The sequence below is a fragment of the Podarcis pityusensis genome, assembly GCF_964106645.2.
Source record: "Podarcis pityusensis genome assembly, chromosome: 18".
Taxonomy (NCBI): domain Eukaryota; kingdom Metazoa; phylum Chordata; class Lepidosauria; order Squamata; family Lacertidae; genus Podarcis; species Podarcis pityusensis.
This window is the reverse complement of record NC_138043.1, coordinates 2501-17737: the sequence shown is the minus strand read 5'-3', so window position 1 is coordinate 17737 and position 15237 is coordinate 2501. Positions and strand designations below refer to the sequence as shown.

The 15237-nt window shown below is 47.8% G+C and overlaps 1 long non-coding RNA gene across 1 annotated transcript; it reads left to right on the top strand.

Moving 5' to 3' along the window:
* The first annotated feature begins 328 nt into the window (after positions 1-328).
* On the top strand, positions 329-8400 carry LOC308467190. Its single transcript, XR_013981157.1, has 3 exons — positions 329-923; positions 4603-4805; positions 8203-8400. It is a non-coding gene; the product is annotated as an uncharacterized lncRNA (long non-coding RNA).
* The last annotated feature ends 6837 nt before the right edge of the window (positions 8401-15237 follow it).

Below are 15237 nucleotides of genomic sequence, written 5' to 3'. Positions count from 1 at the left end.
GTCGTTTTATCGTTTTTTAAAATACTATTGGTGACTGGGAAAGAGTAATACATTATTATTATCATTAATTTTATTATTATTTTTGTTATTATTATAAAAGGGTGAGGGAAGTTTGTAGTGTATGATGTTTTGTCGGTTTTAAAAAAATATTCTGTTGGTGGCTGGGAAATAGCAATACATTATTAATATCATTAAATGTTAAATTATTATTATTATTATTAATCACACCCACCCAAGTGGGACACGGCCTCTTCCCCCCTAAGCCTTAGCAGTATACTATTTTTATATATTGGAATTGGGGGGAGAAGCAACTGCAGAGTAACTGGCTGTGATAATGATAATAATTAATTCTTTATATAAAATAAAGTGCAGATCTCCATTGCTTTCCCCCTCAGGCCGCCTTTAATGTCTTGGAAACTGCTTGAAGCGGTGCTTTTGTAACCAGCTAATTCCTCCAGATCCCAATTCCTCCACTTATTATTAATATTATTATTATTATTAAATGAACCCTTGTGGTTCCTTCGCAGATTCCTGCCTTGTGGAGGGTTGGACTGGATGACCCTTGGGGTCCCTTCCAGCTAGATGCACCATTATGTGATTCCTGGGGAAGTACTTCAGAAAGAAGAAACAAGAATAAACAAGAAAAAATAAAGAAGAAAAACACATTTCTTCCAGTTAGTCCGTATGATGGCTCCTAAGGAAGGGAGGCTCCTTTCCCACTTGATTCTTTCTTCCATTGGAATCTGGGCTGGACATATTCGATGTCTGCTTGGACGGGGACCCCTCTTTCCCTTCTTGTGAAAATAATTGACATTATTGATATTTCTTAGGTCTATATGCTGAATTCCTGTTCTGAAAAGGAGGAGGAGGAGGAAACTTCGCGTGATGAAGGGAGAAGAGAAGATGTCGGAAAAGTCATGAAGGTAAAAGGGAAAAAATAGAAAGACATATTAACATATAACATATAAGAACATTTAAAAAAACCCCACTCCTGATATATTACACCCACCCAAGTGGGGCTTGGCCTCATCCCCCGTAACCACCACAGTACAGTACAGTAAAAATATAGTAAAATAATTTTATTTATTTGATTGGGGTAGGCTAGTGCCTCCTGGCTTCTCCTATGCTGGTGAGGTATGTCTCCTTTTTCCTGTTCTTGTTAGGCGATCAAAAGGTGACAAAGCAATGGGTTGGAAACTTAATTTCTTCAGATGAACCATTGCTTAAACAGGTAATTACTCGAGGCACCGATTTTTCATCTATCGATTTATCCACATAATCCAACCAGAGATCCAAAAGTGGTACACTTGCACGTTAAATCTTAAGATAAATGTTTTGGAAGAGGCATAAATTAAAAAACAGAATTAATTTGCAAGCAAGCCCAGTGAATTAGAGAGGCAGAGCTGGCTGGTTTGTCTAATGGAGCATCCAAAACCCAGTTTGGGTCTAGAAGACCCAGTTTGCCCTCTTGCCCCAGCCTTAATGGCAACCCTTCATTGCTTTCTGTTTGATTTTTTGAGCAGATAACTGTGAATTGAACAGCAGCAGAAGAAATGGGGATCAGCCCCTGCTGTAGTGGCCAGCACTAAAAGCCGTTTGAGTAATTCAGATCAATAAAGTAGGAATATTTAATATTTACAAACTTCACACCAGTTTGGGACACTTGCATCAGCTTGCAATGTTAAGAGAGGTGCTCTAAAGAAAAGCACTTTCTACATTTATGAGTCTTCAGAGTAGGCTCATGGTTTTTCCTTTGCCAGGAGGTTAGCATATCTGCAATCAGCCCGAGAACTTCAGGCAGGACAAAAGGGGATGGCAAGGGGGGCTTCCTGGCGGGCTTCCTGAACTTTTAGCTGCAGAAGGGTGGATTCCTGCCTTGTAGCAGGTTGGACTGGATGACCCTTGAGGTCCCTTCCCGATATATACTCACCCACCATCATATGATTCTTTGGAAAGTGCTTCAGAATACAGTTTGGGGGTGGTTGTGTGTGTCAGCCCTTAAAAATCAACTGTGCAATGTGCTCCACAGCAGGGGCAAAGCAAAGATTTAAGACTGTCTCCCGCTATGCATATAGGCTGGGAGCCCCAATGGCACGAGAGTAAGTGGGCTGAGCCCCTGCAAGAGGGGCCCAAACCAAAAGCCAGTTGAATCATTTACATTGACAAACACTGGCACGGATGTATGCGTTTTGGAAATTTGCAGCAGTTTGTAATGTTAAGAGAGGTGTTTTAAAGAAAAACACTTTATACACTCATGAGCATTCCCTTAGAGCAGGCTCATGGTTGTTTCCTTTTCTGGGGGCATAAATGTTCTTAGCAGATGTACAATCCCCCCGAAGGCTTCAGGCCTCCTCCTGACTGTTGAAATGCTCCTGGGGAGACTGTAAGCAGCACCTCCTCCGCTCCCAGTCAGGAAAAGGGGGTGGCAAGATGTGCTTCATGGCGCAACTTGCAGCTGCAGTTTAAAGTGCCTTAAAAGTGCCATTTGATAGGGCAACACTGACAGCACAACCAAGGTTGGTGGTTTTTCTCCTGCATATTCCTGCCTTGCCGTGGGCTGGGCTGGATGACCTTTGGGGTCCCTTCCAGATATAGATATATATGCAGCATCATAGGATGTGAGCGCTTAGTATGAGCACCAAGGTTGCAGGGGGATCTCCATAAGGGACGCCTGCATATTCCTAAGAGCTGCAAAGTGCCACAGAAAGCAGAACCAGTAAAACATACTTCCCGGTTAGTTGTATGATGGCCAACCACTTTCCCTTCCCAGCCTGCTACTTTATTCTGTCTTGCATAGCAATACAAACGATGCGTGTCTGTTCTATATTCCTCAGTTCATCTGAAAGAAATCAGGCCCGCAGGTTTGCTGTGTTCCCTAATGTCAGATTTTGTGGATCTATTATCACCCATATGTTTCGTGCATAAGCCTACTTAGGCATGGAAAACGAAAGGGTGGGGGAAAACGAGGGTTTCTGAAATGAGTGGGCTTCCCTGCACACACTTCAGGGCAGAAGGGGGAGATAGAGGGAACGCTCTACCTTCTCCCCCCTAATCTGTCTTCCCTACCTAATCATGGCGGACAAAGTCCCACCTTCAGTGCCTGCCCGGAAGAGGAGCAGCACCCATACAGAGAACGGTAGGAGCCAAATTGTCCAGGGATCTTCTGGGTATGGAGGGGTGAGGGTTTTCTTCACCAACACCAGTGTGCAGTGCATACACAACTGTAGAAACAAGTCAGAATAAACAGGCTTGCAAAAAAGTATAGCCTTTCTACCCTAAATTCCCAAATTCCCCTAACCCTGGGGTCAGGAAGGCAGTTTTGTTTAGGGAGTGCCCTGCAATGCACACCTGCCTATGCTCTGAGGCCGCAGGTGCAGAAAAATCTCTTTATGAGATGTTTTCCCTAATGAAAATGGTACCTCTAGACAGGTGCACAACAACCTGGACAATTTGGGGTTGGAGTAAAGAAGGCCACGGAAAGTAGTTTTTAACTAGGGGTCAAAGGTCAGAAAGAAGGGACGCAGGTGGCGCTGTGGGTTAAACCACAGAGCCTAGGACTTGCCGATCAGAAGGTTGGCAGTTCGAATCCGTGCGATGGGGTGAGCTCCCGTTGCTGGGTCCCTGCTCCTGCCAACCTAGCAGTTCGAAAGCACGTTAAAGTGCAAGGAGATAAATAGGTACCGCTCAGGCAGGAAGGTAAACGGCGTTTCCGTGCTCTGCTCTGGTTCGCCAGAAGCGGCTTAGTCATGTTGGCCCCATGACCCGGAAGCTGTGTGCCGGCCAATAAAGTGAGATGTGCACCGCAACCCCAGAGTCGGCCACGACTAGACCTAATGGTCAGGGGTCCCTTTACCTTTGACAAAGGTCAGAAGTTGTAAGTCTGCTGTTGTAAGTCTAGCGGTTGGGGTTTGGGTCATTGTTAGGGTTGGGGTTAGGCTTAGGGGTCAGGGCCTCCCCCTGACTGCTGAAATGCTCCCAGGGAGGATGTAAGCAGCAGTTCCTCTGTTTCCAGTCCAGAATAGTGATGGCCTTGTTGGCTTCAGCTGCAGGAGAGGTGTGCCATTTAAGAGGGCAACATTTGCTGCACAACCAAGTTTGCAGGATTGTTCCCCATAAGGGACTCCTGCATGTTCCTGCAATGCGGCAAGTTGGACTTGATGACCCTTGGGGTCCCTTCCAGAGGTTTATATTCTATCATTGTTCTTTGGAAAGGGCTTCAGAAAGAAGAAAGAGAAATAGCGTTCCTTAAAGTTAGTTGTATGATGGGAAAGAAGCCTTGCTTCCTGTGAGCTCCTTTGTTATTCCTTGTACGTTAATTGGAGCTTGGCAGATCCTGTGCCTATTTTTACACGGACCCCTCTTTCAGTTCTTCTGGAAAAAATCTGCCCCCCTTTTATTTCTCAGGTCTCTATGGGGCGTGCTGAATTCCTGATCCCAAAAAAGGGAAGGAGAAGGGGAAGCTTCGCTTGACGGAGGGAGGGAGAAGAGGGAATATTTTGAGAGAAGATGCCAGTGCCCCAAAGGTGCCAGTGCCAGGGCCCTCTTGCTGCCGTCTTGTGGGGCGAGGGGGAAAGCGGATCTTTGGGCACAAGATCCAAACAGCTCCTTTAACCAAACACCTGATTCGCCCAGCAGCGTGGCAGCGAAAGGAAAGAGAAGAAAAAGGGGCAAGGCAGCTGCCAGACATCTCTGTGGAGTTGCAAAAGGCAGCTACATCTGCCTAAGTGCACTTCCATCCACTGGAAAAGCTTCTTAGCAAGGAGCAAAGGGAACGGTGGGCAATATCTAGCTATCTCTCTAAATCGGTAAGACCACACAGTCCCTACACCTCCACAAGGCCTGGTCCTTTCCAGAGGTGCAGGCTGCCTTCTCCAAAGGTGGATTTCAGCTCAAACAGCTGGGTGAAAAGTCTGTCTTCCTCTCCTCACACCCGTAACCCTGGCAACCTCCCAGAAACAGTCTCTATTCCTCGATGTTCAGGGAGATTGTATTTTCTCACGGTCGCTCTAAAAATTGAAACGCTAGTATTTAGTAATGTCTTAATACAGATTGGGGGTGTTTGTGTGTGTCAGTCCTTAAAATTCAACTGTGCAAAGATTTAAGCCTCTCCCCCGCTGTGTACCTAGGCTGGGAGCCCCAATGGCACAAGACTAAGTGGGCTGAGCCCCTGCAACAGGGGCCAAAACCAAAAGCCAGTTGAATCATTTACATTTACAAATACTGGCACGTATTTGTATGCGTCTTGGAAATTTGCAGTAGTTTGTAACGTTAAGAGAGGTGTTTTAAAGAACAGCACTTATATACTCATGAGCATTCCCTTAGAGCAGGCTCATGGTTTTTTCCCTTTTCTGGAGGCATAAATGTTCTTAGCAGATGTACAATCCCCCCCCCCGAAGGCTTCAGGTCTCCTCCTGACTGTTGAAATGCTCCTGGGGAGACTGTAAGCAGCACCTCCTCCGCTCCCAGTCAGCAAAAGGGGATGGCAAGGTGTGCTTCATGGCGCAACTTGCAGCTGCAGTTTAAAGTGCCTTAAAAGTGCCATTTCATAGGGCAACACTGACAGCACAACCAAGGTTGGTGGTTTCAGAAAGAAGAAACAGAAATAGCATTCCTTTAAGTTACGGACGCTGTGGGTTAAACCACAGAGCCTAGGACTTGCCGATCAGAAGGTCAGCGGTTCGAATCCCCGCAATGGGGTGAGCTCCCTTTGCTGGGTCCCTGCTCCTGCCAACCTAGCAGTTCGAAAGCACGTCAAAGTGCAAGTAGACAAATGCTCTGGCAGGAAGGTTAACGCCGTTTCCGTGCGCTGTTCGGGTCCGCCAGAAGCAGCTTGGTCATGCTGTTCCCATGACCCGGAAGCTGCACACCGGCTCCCTTGGCCAGTAAAGCGTGATGAGCGACGCAAACCCAGAGTCGGCCACAACAGGACCTAATGGTCAGGGGTCCTTTTACCTTTATGCTGGCAAAGTTGCCTCACTAGGCTGTGACACCTAACAGTTAAATGCTACCACCTTTTGGTACTGTGAACACCAAGGTTGCAGGGAGATCTCTATAAGGGACGCCTGCACATTCCTAAGAGCTGCAAAGTGCCACACAAAGAATAAGCAGTAAAACATACCTCTAGGTTAGTTGTATGATGGCCAACCACTTTCCCTTCCCTGCCGGCTACTTTATTCTGTCTTGCATAGCAATACAAACGATGGGTGCCTGTTTTATACTCCTACTCATTCAGTTCATCTGAAAGAAATCAGGTCCACTGATAGTTTTGTGGATTTATTATAAGCCTTATGTTTCAGGCACAAGTCTACTTATGCATGGTAAAGAAAAAGGTGGGGAAAAACGAGGGTATCTGAAGTGAGTGGGCTTCCCTGCACACACTTCAGGGCAGAAGGGGGAGATAGAGGGAACGCTTTGTGTTCTCCCCCCAGTCTGTCTTCCCCCCCCCAATCACGGTGGAAAAGGTCTTCATCCCACCTTCAGCGCCTGCCCGGAAGAGGAGCAGCACCCATACAGAGAATGGTAGGAGACAAATTGTCTTGGGATCCTCTGGGTTAGAGAGGGTGAGCGTTGGGATGGGACCCCTGTCTCCTAAAAGAGTGCGCTTTCACTAGGATCAGTCTGTGGTTTCCTTCACCAACGCCAATGTCAGAATAAACAGGCTTCCCAAAAAGTATAGTCTTTATACCCTAATTTCCCTAATTCCCCTAACCCCAGGGTCAGGAAGACAGTTTTGTTTTGGGACTGCCCTGCAATGCACACCTGAGGCCGCAGGTGCAGAGAAATCTCTTTACGAGATGTTTGGTACTTCTAGACAGGTGCACAACAACCTGGATAATTTGGGCTTGGAGTAAAGAAGGCCACGGAAAGTCTAGTTTTTAACTAGGGGTCAAAGGTCAGAAAGAAGGGATGCGGGTGGCGCTGTGGGTTAAACCACAGAGCCTAGGACTTGCCGATCAGAAGGTCGGCGGTTCGAATCCGCACGATGGGGTGAGCTCCCATTGCTCGGTCCCTGCTCCTACCAACCTAGCAGTTTGAAAGCACGTTAAAGTGCAAGGAGATAAATAGGTACCGCTACGGCAGGAAGGTCAACGGTGTTTCTGTGCGCTGCTCTGGTTCACCAGAAGTGCCTTAGTCCTTCTGGCCACATGACCCGGAAGCTGTACACCGGCTCCCTTGGTCAGTAAAGCAAGATGCGCGCCGCAACCCCAGAGTCGTCTGCGACTGGACCTAATGGTCAGGGGTCCCTTTACCTTTACCTAAGGAAAAGTGGGACATTCTGGGATCAAATCAGAAACTGGGATGGCTTCCTATCATCAGAGTTGGAGTCCAAAAACATCAGATGGACTGCAAGTTCCTCACCCCTGATGTAGAACTCAGGGATGGGAAGAGAAGGGGTGAACTAGTTAGCTCTGCCTCCATTGCTGATGATCACCCTCCAGTTCCTGGCAAGGAGATACTGGGGCAACACCCTAACTCTTGGTTTACCTGCTTGCATGCTCACACATGTAACTCTAGTTTGGAGAGGCTTGGGGTTAGGCTTAGGGGTCAGGGCCTCCCCCTGACTGTTGAAATGCTCCCAGGAAGAATAAGCAGCACTTCCTCCGTTTCCAGTCAAGAATAGTGATGGTCATGTTGGCTTCCTGGGTGAACTGTCAGCTCCGGAAGAGGTGTGGATCCCTGAAGTAGCCTTCAATGTACCATTTAAGAGTGCAACATTCGCTGCACAACCAAGGTTGCGGGATTGTTTCCCATAAGGGACTGCTGCGATGCAACGGGTTGGACTGGATGACCCTTGGGGTCCCTTCCAGAGGTTTATATTCCATCATTATTCTTTGGAAAGAGCTTCAGAAAGAAGAAAGAGAAATAGCGTTCCTTAAAGTTAGTTGCAGCCTAACACAGGAAAGTCGCCTCGCTTTCTGTGAGCTCCCTTATTATTCCTTCACTTTAGTTTGAGCTTGGCGGATCCTCTGCCTGTTTTTACATGGACCCCTCTTTCGGTTCTAGTATAAATCAGCCCCCCCCCCCCGTTATTTCTCAGGTCTCTATGGGCTGTGCTGAATTCCTTCTCCCAAAAAGTGGAAGGAGAAGGAAGGGGGACGTTTTGCTTGACAGAGGGAGGGAGAAGAGTGGCGAGAGGGGGAAAGGGGATCTTTTGAGACGAGATCCAAACAGCTCCTTTAACCAAACACCTGATTCGCCCAGCAGCATGGCAGCGAAAGGAAAGAGAAGAAAAAGAGGCAAGGCAGCAGTGGAAAAAGATGGGTTGCCTGCATGGGCTCTGCTTTATTCCTTTATGTCGAATGCTACATCTACCTAAGTCCACTTCCATCCACCGGAAAAGATTCTTAGCAGCAAGGAGTAAAGGGAACGGTGGGCAATATCTAGCTATCTCTCTAAATCGGTAAGACTGCACAGTACACCTCCACACGGCCTGGTCCTTTCCAGAGGTGCAGCCTGCCTTCTCCAAAGGTGGATTTCGGCTCAAACAGCTGGGTGAAGTCTCTCTTCCTCTCTTCACACCAGTAACCCTGGCAACCTCCCAGAGATCAGTCTCTATTCCTCGATCGTCAGGGAGATGGCACTTTCCCACAGTCTCTCCAAAAATGGAAACCTTAGCATTTAGTAATGTCTTAATACAGTTTTGGGTTGTGTGTTTGTGTGTGTCAGTCCTTAAAAATCAACTGTGCAAAGATTTAAGACTGTCCCCCGCCATGCACCTAGGTTGGGAGCCGCAATGGCACAAGACTAAGTGGGCTGAGCCCCTGCAAGAGGGGCCAAAAACCAAAAGCCAATAGAATCATTTACATTGACAAATACTGGCACGGATGTATGCATTTTGGAAATTCTGCAGCAGTTTGTAACGTTAAGAGAGGTGTTTTAAAGAACAGCACTTATACACTCATGAGCGTTCCCTTAGAGCAGGCTCATGGTTGTTTCCTTTTCTGGAGGCATAAATGTACTTAGCAGATGTACAATCCCCCCGAAGGCTTCAGGCCTCCTCCTGACTGTTGAAATGCTCCTGGGGAGACTGTAAGCAGCACCTCCTCCGCTCCCAGTCAGCAAAAGGGGATGGCAAGGGGTGCTTCATGGCGCAACTTGCAGCTGCAGTTTAAATTGCCTTAAAAGTGCCATTTCATAGGGCAACACTGACAGCACAACCAAGGTTAGTGGTTATTCTCCTGCATATTCCTGCCTTGCAGTGGGTTGGGCTGGATGACCGATGAGGTCCCTTCCAGATATAGATATAAATGCAGCATCATATGATTCTTTGGAATGTGCTTTAGAAAGATGAAACAGAAATAGCATTCCTTAAAGTTAGGAGATGCAGGTGTCGCTGTGGGTTAAACCACAGAGCCTAGGACTTGGTGATCAGAAGGTTGGCGGTTCGAATCCCCGCGACGGAGTGAGCTCCCTTTGCAGGGTCCTTGCTGCTGTCAACCTAGCAGTTCGAAGTACAAGTAGATAAATGGGTACCGCTCCGGCAGGATGGTAAACGGCATTTCCGTGCGCTGTTCTGGTTCGCCAGAAGCGGCTTAGTCATGCTGTACGCCGGCTCTGTCGGGCAGTAAAGCGAGATGAGCGCTGCAACCCCAGAGTCGTCCGTGACTGGACCTAATTGTCAGGGGTCCCTTTACCTTAATGCTCCCAGGGAGGATGTAAGCAGCACTTCCTCTGTTTCCAGTCAAGAATAGTGGATGGCCATGTTTGCTTCCTGGCTGAACTTGCAGCTGCAGGAGAGGTGGGGATCCCTGAAGTAGCCTTCAAAGTGCCGTTTAAGAGAGGAACATTAGCTGCACAACCAAGATGTTAGGATTTTTCCCCATAAGGGACTCCTGCATGTTCCTGCGGTGCAGCGGGTTGGACTGGATGACCCTTGTGGTCCTTTCCAGAGGTTTACATACCATCCTTATTCTTTGGAAAGGGCTTCAGAAAGATGAAAGAGAAATAGTGTTCCTCAAAGTTAGTTGTATGATGGGAAAGTAGCCTCACTTCCTGTGAGCTCACTTATTATTCCTTGCACGTTAATTGGAGCTTGCAGATCCTGTGCCTGTTTTTACACGGACCCCTATTCAGTCGCGCCCCCCCCCCGTTATTTCTTAGGTCTCTATGGGGAGTGCTGAATTCCTGCTCAGAGAAAGGGGGAGGAGAAGGAAGGGGGAAGTTTTGCCTGATGGAGGGAGAAGAGGTGCCCTCCTGCTGCTGCCATGTGGGGTGAGGTGGAAAGGGCAACTTTTGAGACAAGTCCCAAACAGCTCCTTTAACCAAACACCTGATTCGCCCAGCAGTGTGGCAGCGAAAGGAAAGAGAAGAAAAAGAGGCGAGGCTGCAGCGGAAAAAGATGGGTTGCCTGCATGGGCTCTGCTTTATTCCTTTATGTCGAATGCTACATCTACCTAAGTCCACTTCCATCCACTGGAAAAGCTTCTTAGCAGCAGGAGGTAAAGGGAAAGGTGGGCAATACCTAGCTATCTCTCTAAATCGGTAAGACCACACAGTCCCTACACCTCCACACGGCCTGGTCCTTTCCAGAGGTGCAGCCTGCCTTCTCCAAAGGGATTTCAGCTCAAACAGCTGGGTGAAGTGTCTTCCTCTTCTCACACCCGTAACCCTGGCAACCTCCCAGAGAACAGTCTCTATTCCTCGATGGTCAGGGAGATTGCACTTTCCCACGGTCTCGCCAAAAATGGAAACCATAGCATTTAGTAATGTCTTAATACAGTTTTGGGGTGTGTTTGTGTGTCAGTCCTTAAAAATCAACTGTGCAAAGATTTATGACTCCCCCCTGCTGCGCACCTAGGCTGGGAGCCGCAATGGCACAAGACCAAGTGGGCTGAGCCCCTGCAAGAGGGGCCAAAACCAAAAGCCAATAGAATCATTTACATTGACAAATACTGGCACGGATGTATGCATTTTGGAAATCCTGCAGCAGTTTGTAACGTTAAGAGAGGTGTTTTAAAGAACAGCACTTATACACTCATGAGCGTTCCCTTAGAGCAGGCTCATGGTTGTTTCCTTTTCTGGAGGCATAAATGTACTTAGCAGATGTACAATCCCCCGGAAGGCTTCAGGCCACCTCCTGACTGTTGAAATGCTCCTGGGGAGACTGTAAGCAGCACCTCCTCCGCTCCCAGTCAGCAAAAGGGGATGGCAAGGGGTGCTTCATGGCGCAACTTGCAGCTGCAGTTTAAAGTGCCTTAAAAGTGCCATTTGATAGGGCAACACTGACAGCACAACCAAGGTTGGTGGTTATTCTCTTGCATATTCGTGCCTTGCAGTGGGTTGGGCTGGATGACCCTTGAGGTCCCTTCCAGTTAGATATATACACCATCATATGATTCTTTGGAATGTGCTTCAGAAATAAGAACCAGAAATAGCATTCCTTTAAGTTAGTTGTATGATGGCAAATGTGCCTCATTTTTAGCTGTGACACCTAACAGTTAAATGCTACCACCTTTTGGTACTGTGAACACCAAGGTTGCAGGGGAATCTCCATAAGGGACGCCTGCATATTCCTAAGAGCTGGAAAGTGCCACACAAAGAAGAAACAGAAACATACCTCCAGGTTAGTTGTATGATGGCCAACTACTTAGTCATGTTTTGCCACATGACCTGGAAGCTGTACACCTGCCAATAAAGCGAGATGTGTGGAGCAACCCCAGAGTCGGCCACGACTGGACCTAATGGTCAGGGGTCCCTACACCCTTGACAAAGGTCAGAAGTTGTAAGTCTGCTGTTGTTAGTCTAGGGGTTTGGGTTTGGGTTTTTGTTAGGGTCAGGGTTCGGGAGAGGCTTGGAGTTAGGCTTAGGGGTCAGGGTCTCCCCCTGACTGTTGAAATGCTCCCAGGGAGGATGTAAGTAGAACTTCCTCTGTTTCCAGTCAAGAATAGTGGACGGCTATGTTTGCTTCCTAAGTAGCCTTCAAAGGTTGCAGGATTGTTCCCCATATGGGACTCCTTCACGTTCCTGCGATGCAGCGGGTTGGACTGGATGACCCCTGGGGTCCCTTCCAGAGGTTTATATACCATCATTCTTTGGAAAGGGCTTCAGAAAGAAGAGAGAGAAATAGCCTTCTTTACAGTTAGTTGTATGATGGGATAGTCACTTCGCTTTCTGTAAGCATCTTTATTATTCCTTGCACATTAATTTGAGCTTGGCAGATCCTATGCCTGTTTTGACACGGACCCCTCTTTCAGTTCTTGAAATAATCCACCCCCCTGATATTTCTCAGGTCTCAAAGGGCTGTGCTGAATTCCTTCTCCCAAAAAGGGGGAGGACAAGGAAGGGAAGTTTTGCCGGACAGAGGGAGGGAGAAGGGGGGATCTTTTCAGACCAGATGCCAGTGCCTCCAAAGTGCCAGGGCCCTCCTGATGCTGCCTTTTGGGGTGAGAGCAGGAAAGGGGATCTTTGGGCACAAGATCCAAACAGCTCCTTCAACCAAACACTTGATTCACCAGCAGCGTGGCAGCCAAAGGAAAGAGAAGAAAAAGAGGCAAGGCAGCTCCCAGACATCTCCATGAAGTTACAATGCACTTTCATCCGCTGGAAAAGATTCTTAGCAGCAAGGAGCAAAGGGAATGGTGGGCAATACCTAGCTATCTCTTTAAATGGGTAAGACCGCACAGTACACCTCCACACGGCCTGGTCCTTTCCAGAGGTGCAGGCTGCCTTCTCCAAAGGTGGATTTCAGCTCAAACAGCTGGGTGAAGTCTCTCTTTTCCTCTCCTCACACCTGTAACCCTGGCAACCTCCCAGTGAACACTCTATTCCTCGATGGTCAGGGAGATTGCACTTTCCCACGGTCTGTCAAAAAATTGAATCTTTAGCATTTAATACTGTCTTAATACAGTTTGGGGGTGGTTGTGTCAGCCCTTAAAAATCAACTGCAAAGATTGAAGACTCTCTTTTGCTATACACATAGGCTAAGAGCCCCAATGGCACAAGACTAAGTGGGCTGAGCCTGCAATGGGTGCCAAAACCAAAAGCCAGTTGAATCATTTACAAGTCATTTACATTGATTACATTTACATTGACAAATACTGGCATGTAATTGTATGCGTTTTGGAAATTTGCAGCAGTTTGTAATGCTAAGAGGGGTGTTCTACAGATAAGCACTTTATACGTTTATGAGCATTCCCTTAGAGCAGGCTCATGCTTTTTTCCTATTCTGGAGGTAAAAATGTTCTTGGCAGATGTACAATACCCCCCGAAGTCTTCAGGCCTCCTCCTGACTGTTGAAATGCTCCTGGGGAGACTGTAAGCAGCACCTCCTCCGCTCCCAGTCAGCAAAAGGGGATGGCAAGGGGTGCTTCATGGCGCAACTTACAGCTGCAGTTTAAATTTCTTGAAAAGTGCCATTTCATAGGGCAACACTGACAGCACAACCAAGGTTCGTGGTTCTGCATAATCCGGCCGTGCCGTGGGCTAGGCTGGATTACCCTTGGGGTCCCATCCAGATACAGATATAAATGCAGCATCATATGATTCTTTGGAATGTGCTTGAGAAAGAAGAAACAGGTTTGTGGAGTGAACGATGCAGCACAAATTATGGGCACCTCTTTTATATCCCTACTATTTCAGTTCATCTGAAAGAAATTGAGCCCACTTAGAATTCTCTGTGCTGCGTTTTAGATTTTGTGGATGTATTATCTCCCTTATGTTCTGGGCACAAGCCTACTTACGCATGGTGGGGGAGCACACTGGTGGGGATAAAGCAAGGGTTTCTGAAATGAGTGGGCTTCCCTGCACACACTTCAGGGCAGAATGGGGAGATGGAGAGAAAGCACTGCCTTCCCCCAATCTGTCATCCTTCCCTAAATATGACAGGCAAGGTGTTCATCCCACCTCCAGCGCCTACCTGGAAGAGGAGCAGCACCCATACAGTGAATGGTAGGAGCCAAAATGTCTTGGGATGTTTTGGGTTTGAGGGGGTGAGTGTTGAGACGGGACCCATCTTCTGCACTTGAACCAGGATCAGTCTGCGGTTTCTTTCACCCAACATCAGTGTCAGAATAAACAGGCTTCTAAAAAATTATAGTCTTTATCCCCTAACCCTAATCCCCCTAAGCCTCGGGTCAGGAAGACAGTTTTGTTTTAGGATGCCCTGCAATGAACACCTTCCCATGTTCTAATGCTGTAGCTTGGGGGGGGGGGAGAAATCTATGAGATGTTTTCCCTAACAGAAATGGTACTTCTAGCCAGATGCAAAACAAGCTGGACAATTTGTGGCTGGAGAAACGAGGGCCACAGAAAGTCTAGTTTTTAAGTAGGGGTCAAAGGTCAGAAAAGGGGCACTGGTGGCGCTGTGGGTTAAACCACAGAGCCTAGGACTTGTGGATTAGAAGGTCAGTGGTTCGAGTCCCCCGCAATGGGGTGAGCTCTTGTTGCTCCGTCCCTACTCCTGCCAACTTGCAGTTCGAAAGCACCTCAAAGTGCAAAGAAGCAAAATAGGTACGCAAACGACATTTCCGTGCGCTGCTCTGGTTCGCCAGAAGCGGCTTAATCATGCTAGCCACATGACCCAGAAGCTGTACGCTGGCTCCTGTTAACAAAGCGAGGTGCTCCATGCAACCCCAGAGTTGGGCACAACAGGATCTACTGGTCAGGGGTTGCTGTTGTAAGTCTAGCATCAGTATTAGGGAAGGATTTGGGGTTAGGGTTAGGGGTCAGGGTCAGGGCCTCCCCCTGCCTGTTGAAATGCTCCTAGGGAGCATGTAAGCAGAGCTTCCTGTTTCCAGTCAAGAATAGTGATGGCCATGTTGGCTTCATGGCCGACCCTGCAGCTGCAGCTGCAGGAGAGCTGTGCCATTTAAGAGAGCAACATTTGCTGCACAACTAAGGTTGCAGTATTATTTCCCATAAGGTACTCCTGCAATGCAGCGGGTTGGACTGAATGAACCTTTGGGTCCCTTCCAGAGGTTTATATTCCATCATTATTCTTTGGAAAGGGCTTCAGAAAGAAGAAAGAGAAATAGCATTTAATGTTCTTTGTGGATGTACAATTCCCCCGAAGGCTTCAGGCCTCCTCCTGACTGTTGAAATGTTCTTGGGGAGACTGTAAGCAGCACCTCCTCCGCTCCCAGTCAGCCAAAGGGGATTGCAAGGGGTTCATGGTGCAACTTGAAGCCGCAGTTTAAATTGCTTTAAAAGTGCCATTCAATAGGGCAACACTGACAGCACAACCAAGCTTGGTGGTGGTTCTCCTGTATGTTCCTGCTTTGCCGTGGACTGGGATGGATG